Consider the following 6000-nt stretch of genomic DNA (forward strand, 5'->3'; position numbering starts at 1 on the left):
CACAAGTGAGTCTAATGAACAGAGGCCCAACCCACAGCCCAATAGCCGTCATTTATTTCCTATCTCTTAACTGACTGAGTCAGAGATAATAAAAAAATAATTATTTAATTAATTAATAAAGCGGTTATTGATCTGATCCTTATAAGTCGATCAGTCGATAACTATAAACACACGATTGATTTTCATCTGCACTCTCTGAAGACTTTGGGGACCAGTGGGTTGTACGTCTGTCTATACTCAAGGTAATCGAGCTATCTTAAGCGATCAATGGATTCTTCAGGTACGCACAAAATTACATTATTTTATCATATTCAATTATATATGAATTGAGATGCTAAATATAACACTTGGCATTAGAGCTTGGTTTACGAACATTAATTTATATATTTCAATTTATTATCCTATGTGTGTTGATAAAAGTAAAGATGATAATTTTCACACATTGATATTATTAAAAGTAAATGAATTTGATTGAAATTCTTGCTCAATAAAGCTATATTTGAATTTTGAAATTATTTAAGTCATGTAATCGTGTGCCTCTTCCTTTTTTTTTTTTTTTTCCCCTCTCCTCCCATTTTATTCTTGCCAGAGGTTCTGCTTGCTAGAGTGGCCGAAGAAGGTCTTGGCGACGTGGTCTTTTGTTGTATGGTCATCGGCGTCATGACGGAAGTGAGTTCTACTTCAAGTTCACGGCGGTCGCTGCACCTTCTTGTTACTATTTCACGTCGGCTATTGCCTAGTTCACGGCCCTACACAGTCACCGGATCACGCTAGTTGTTTTCTGGTTTAGCAACTGCTGCCCACGGTGTTGTCATAGCGGCATAGTCCCCCTTCTTCCTCGTCTCCTGCACGGCTGGAGAAGACCCAGGGACAAGGTCAGGAACCAGATCCTAGGGATCTGGTTTCATGGGTTCTAGGCCCATTTTCGTATGAACCTAGATCTTTGTTTGAAAAAAAAACAAGGGGAGGCAATGGTTCAGCTCGCAACACTAGAAGAAGGAAGGATTGGATCAAAAACTGGATCCTAGGGATTTGATTTCATGGATCCAGATTTCCTCTTGGCTTAAATTGCAAAAAAAAAAAGTTGGAGGCATGAAACGGGTCAGAAATCGGGTCCTAAGGATCCAGTTCCATTTGTATTCATCTGGGCCTGATTTAAAAAAAAATTAATTACACTTTTGATCCCAGGATAGAATTACCTCCTTCGGCCCATAATTTCTAGAATTTCTTTCGTGACCCCAGTAAATTTCTTGAAATTATATTTTCATCCTTTAACTTCCAGAATTACAATTTTGACCCAAATCTCTTCCAAAATTACCTATTTACCCTTGGATACCTTTTAAAATTTCACTTAAGTCCCAAATTTATTTTTTAATTCCCAAAAGACCCCAAGAACTTTTTTGAAATTATTTTGTTTTGCTTTAAGGTCATAAAATCTGTGACTTTGTGAATTATTAATGATGTTTAGGATCTTGTAATATTGATAATGGATATACCCCAGAGGTGTGACATTATTAATGTATTTTTTGATGGTTGGTTTTGAGGATAGGCTAATAACACTCTTTTTAATATACTAGCTATTTGTTTTACTCTATAGGTATAGAAATATTTAATGCATTATTTTATATGGACTTTTGTATATGCTGAATCTTTATGATATTTGAGCCCTCTTGGTGCACGATTATAGTTGCATAATTGATAATCACTTATTGGGGAATTCTATTTTATAATTATATTGTGCATGCATAATTAATATTTCTCATTTTTTGTTTTATGATTTTAATTTTTGCTTTTACGCAACTATCCTTTATAAATGCTCTCAATGGAACTAACTATGATGACTGGAAAGAGTCCCTGAATATGTATCTGATCATTTTTGAGAAATATTTAGCTTTGAGAGAGCCCAAGCCTGCAAATTTCTCTTCTGAGTCTAGTGCTTCTAAAATGGTCTTCTATAAACAATAAAGTGAGTCCAACCGGATTTGTTTTACGATCATCAAGTACACAATTGAAAAGAAAATTAGGGACAGTACTCTTGAAAAGGGTATTGTAGTGGAATACTTAAAAGCTGTTGGTAACAAATACAAGAAGCTTGACAAGACTCAAAGAACTACTATTTGTCACTTCTTGACAATACTCGATATAACAGAGTTTCTGGTGTCAGGGAGCATATTCTGAAGCTTGTTCATTACTACAACCAGTTTAAGTCATATGGGATTGATTTGGGGTGAAAGTATCTTAGTTTACTATGTTCTTCAATCACTGAAATCAAAGTATGTATTCTTAAGGACTTCATACAACTCACAAGAAGCTGAATGATCTATTGACCAGATGATATCAATAGTCACTCAAGAAGAGGAAGCTATAAAGAAAAATTCCTCTCACTCAGTAAATTATATTTCTCGTGGCTTTAGCAACAAATCTGGAGGGTCCTATAAGAAAAAGGGGAAGAAGTATGAGGCCTCAAAGTCTAATAATTCAACTTTTAAGAAGGATGGTGATAAGAGTGAGAAGCTAAGGAAGAAACCCTTTAAGGGGTTATGCAATTATTGCAAGAAATTGAGTCACATTAACGCTAGTTACTTCAAACTGAAGAACAAATAAGAAAGTGAAGGTACAATTCTTCAAATTACCCCTCTAGCTCTAGTTTATTTTGAATTTAACATCATTAAAACTTCCTTTGACTTATAGTGGCTAGATTCTGGTGCCATTATATATGTTGTGAATTCTCTACAGGTGCTAAGAAACCAGAAGGTTCTAAGTGAGGCACAAAGGTTAGTTTTTGGCATAGCAGGGAGCAAGGCATCAATTGAATGCATTTGAACTATTTCTTTATACTTAAATTCTGGTCATATTTTAAATTTAAAAAATGTTGTTTATGTACTTTCTACAAAGAGGAATTTAATTTCAACTTCTACATTAGATATTTATAGCTATTCATTCTTTCAAGAAAATGGGAAAATTGACATTTGTTTTGATTCCATTAATGTTGGTTGTGCTTCCTTGATATATGATTTATATCGATTGAATGATTGGTCACTTGAACTTCCTAATCTCTATATCAATGCTGCTATTAGGCATAAACATCAAAGGCCCAATGATAATTCCTCTATGTTATGGCATCGTCGTTTGGGTCATATCTCTAGAGAGAGATTAGAGCACATTGCCAAGTAAGGTGTCTTATAAGACCTTAATTTCTCAAATTTTGAGACTCGTGTTGATTGTATAAAGGAAAAATTCCCTGCTAGAGCTAGAATCAAAAGGGTAAAGAGGTCTGAAAATACTTTAGACCTAATCCATACTGACATTTGTGGACCTATCACACCTCTGGCTATGGGTGGTTTTAGATACTTTATCACGTTCATAGATGATTACTCTCGTCATGGATGGATTGAAATCTTGTGTAAAAAGGGTGAGTCTCTTAATGCATTCAAGACCTTTAAGGTAGTATTTAAATTAAAAATTTGGCAAGTTGATCAAATGTGTGAAATCTGATAGAGGAGGAGAATTTTATGGGAGATATACTAAGACTGGCAGGAACCCTAGGCCATTTGCTTTATACCTTTAAGAGTATGGCATTGAAGCTCAGTATACTATGCATGACACCCCACAGTAGAATGGGCTTATAGAAAGGCAAAATTGTACTTTCATAAATATGATTAGAAGTGTGATTAGTCACTCCTCACTGCTAGAATTCTTGTAGAGTAATGCACTTAAGACTTTTGTTTATATTTTAAATCAAGTTCTTAACAAGTCAGTTCCAAAGACTCCATACGAGTTGTATTTTGGAAGGACTCTTGCACTGAAGCATATGCGAGTTTGGGGTTGTAAAGCACAGGTAAAACCTTACAATCCACAATAGATAAAACTTGACACTAAAACTGTTAATGGTTTTCTTTATTGACTATTGCATCAGATCTCATGGGTATAGATTCTTTTATCCAAATCACACTACCAGGGTTATTAAATCTGACTGAGCTTATTTAAATTAAGATGCTTTAGACAGTAGGAGCTCTATGCCTAGGCATATCACTTTATGTGACGAAAGCAATATTTTGCCTATGCTTATCGTAACAACCCCTCATGTTGACAGAAATAATGTCATGGATTAGGATGAAGCTGAAGATTAACTACCTTTAGAGGGTGATAAGGATCTGATTGTTGAACCAAAACGGTCCCAAAGGGCTTGCAGGTCTACTATTTTAGATGATTACATGATGTATTTGCAGGAATTTGATTCAAATGCTATTAATAGTTTAAACCTGATATCTTACCAAGGGGCTATTTCTAGCTCGTATTCTTCTGAATGTTTGGAGGCTATGAGTGAAGAAATTGTCTTTATGCACCGCAATCACGTATGGGAGCTTGTAAAACTACCAAAGGGTTTTAAACCAATAGGTTGCAAGTGGGTCTTTAAAACAAAATGAGGAGCCAGAGGTGACATTGATAGATACAAAGCCAAACTTGTAGCTAAGGGCTACAACCAGAAAGAAAGTATTGATTATATAAAGACCTCTTCAGTATCCACCAAAGATGCTTTTAGAGTGGTAATAGCTTCAATTACATAGTTTGATCTTGATCTTTACCAAATGCATGTCAAGACTGCATTCTTGAATGACAATCTATATGAAGAAGTCTACATGACACAACATGATGGTTTTATTGAATCTGGTAAAGAACATCTAGTGTGAAGATTGAAGAGATCCATCTATGGCCTAAAACAGGCCTCTAGGCAATGGTATCTGAAGTTTGATAAGTTATCATCTGGCTCGATTTTGTTGAGAATGATTCAGATCATTGTATTTATCAGAAGTTTGATGGGAACAATTTTATCATTTTTATTCTTTATGTTGATGATATCTTGTTAGCCAGCAATTTAATGAATTTCCTCAATGAGATAAAACACCTATTGTCTTGGTATTTTGACATGAAGGACATGGGTGAAGCCTCCTTCATTCTTGAGATACAGATCCATCATGATAGATCTCGTGGTATTTTTAGTTATTACAGACCACTTATATGGAGCGAGTACTTAAGAAATTCAGAATGGATTCATGTTCTCCCTCACCTGCTCCTGTACAGAAAGGTGAGCTATTATGAAAGTTATAGTGTCCCAAAGATGAGAAAGATACCATATGCTTCTTCTATCGGCAGCCTTATATATGTTTAAATGTGTACTTAACTAGATATAGCTTTTTCCATTGGAGTGCTGGTCAATACTTAAATGATCTAGGTTTTGATCATTGGAAGGCTGCTAAGAAAGTTAGGAGGTATCTTTAACGTACAAAGAATTATATGTTGACTTACAAAAAGTCAAATTCTCTTAAGGTTGTTGAGTATTCTGATTATGACTTTAAGAGATAAGAAGATCTTGAAATTGTTGGCTTTTGAGATTCAAATTTCGCTTCTTGTCTGAATGATTGTAAATCTACGACCGGCTACATTTTCATGTTGTCTAGAGGAGCTGTTTCTTGGAAAAGTGTGAAATAGAAACTCACAACAATTTCATCTATGGAAGCTGAGTATATTGCTTGTTTTGAGACTACACGACACGCTATATGGCTAAGAAAGTTGATATCTGGCATGCGCCTAGTTGAGTCAATATCACATCCTCTAACTATCTACTGTAATAACAAATCTGAAGTATATATGCTAATAACAACAAAAATTCCAGTTGTACAAAGTATTTTGATATCAAACTTATGTTTGTGAAAGAGAAAATTGTTAAGTCTCAGACCCGTGCGGTACACATTCCTAGCACGCAGATGCTTGCAGATCTACTAACCAAGGGCTTACCTATAAAAGTTTTTCAAAATCATGTAACTTGTATGGGTATTATGAATTCCTTTAATGCCTTGGTTTAGTGGGAGTTTGAAAACTTTTTGTGTTGTAATTTCTCTTTAGGCTTTGTTTCTTCCGTGAGTTATGTTCAGTTCAGTTAGATGCATCTATATCATTTGTATTCTTATAGGATTCAACGATTTTGTTGTGATACGCTAT

The sequence above is a fragment of the Prosopis cineraria genome, unplaced genomic scaffold (genome assembly GCF_029017545.1).
Source record: "Prosopis cineraria cultivar Desert tree isolate PC_DT_omini unplaced genomic scaffold, ASM2901754v1 PC347, whole genome shotgun sequence".
In the NCBI taxonomy this organism is placed as follows: domain Eukaryota; kingdom Viridiplantae; phylum Streptophyta; class Magnoliopsida; order Fabales; family Fabaceae; genus Prosopis; species Prosopis cineraria.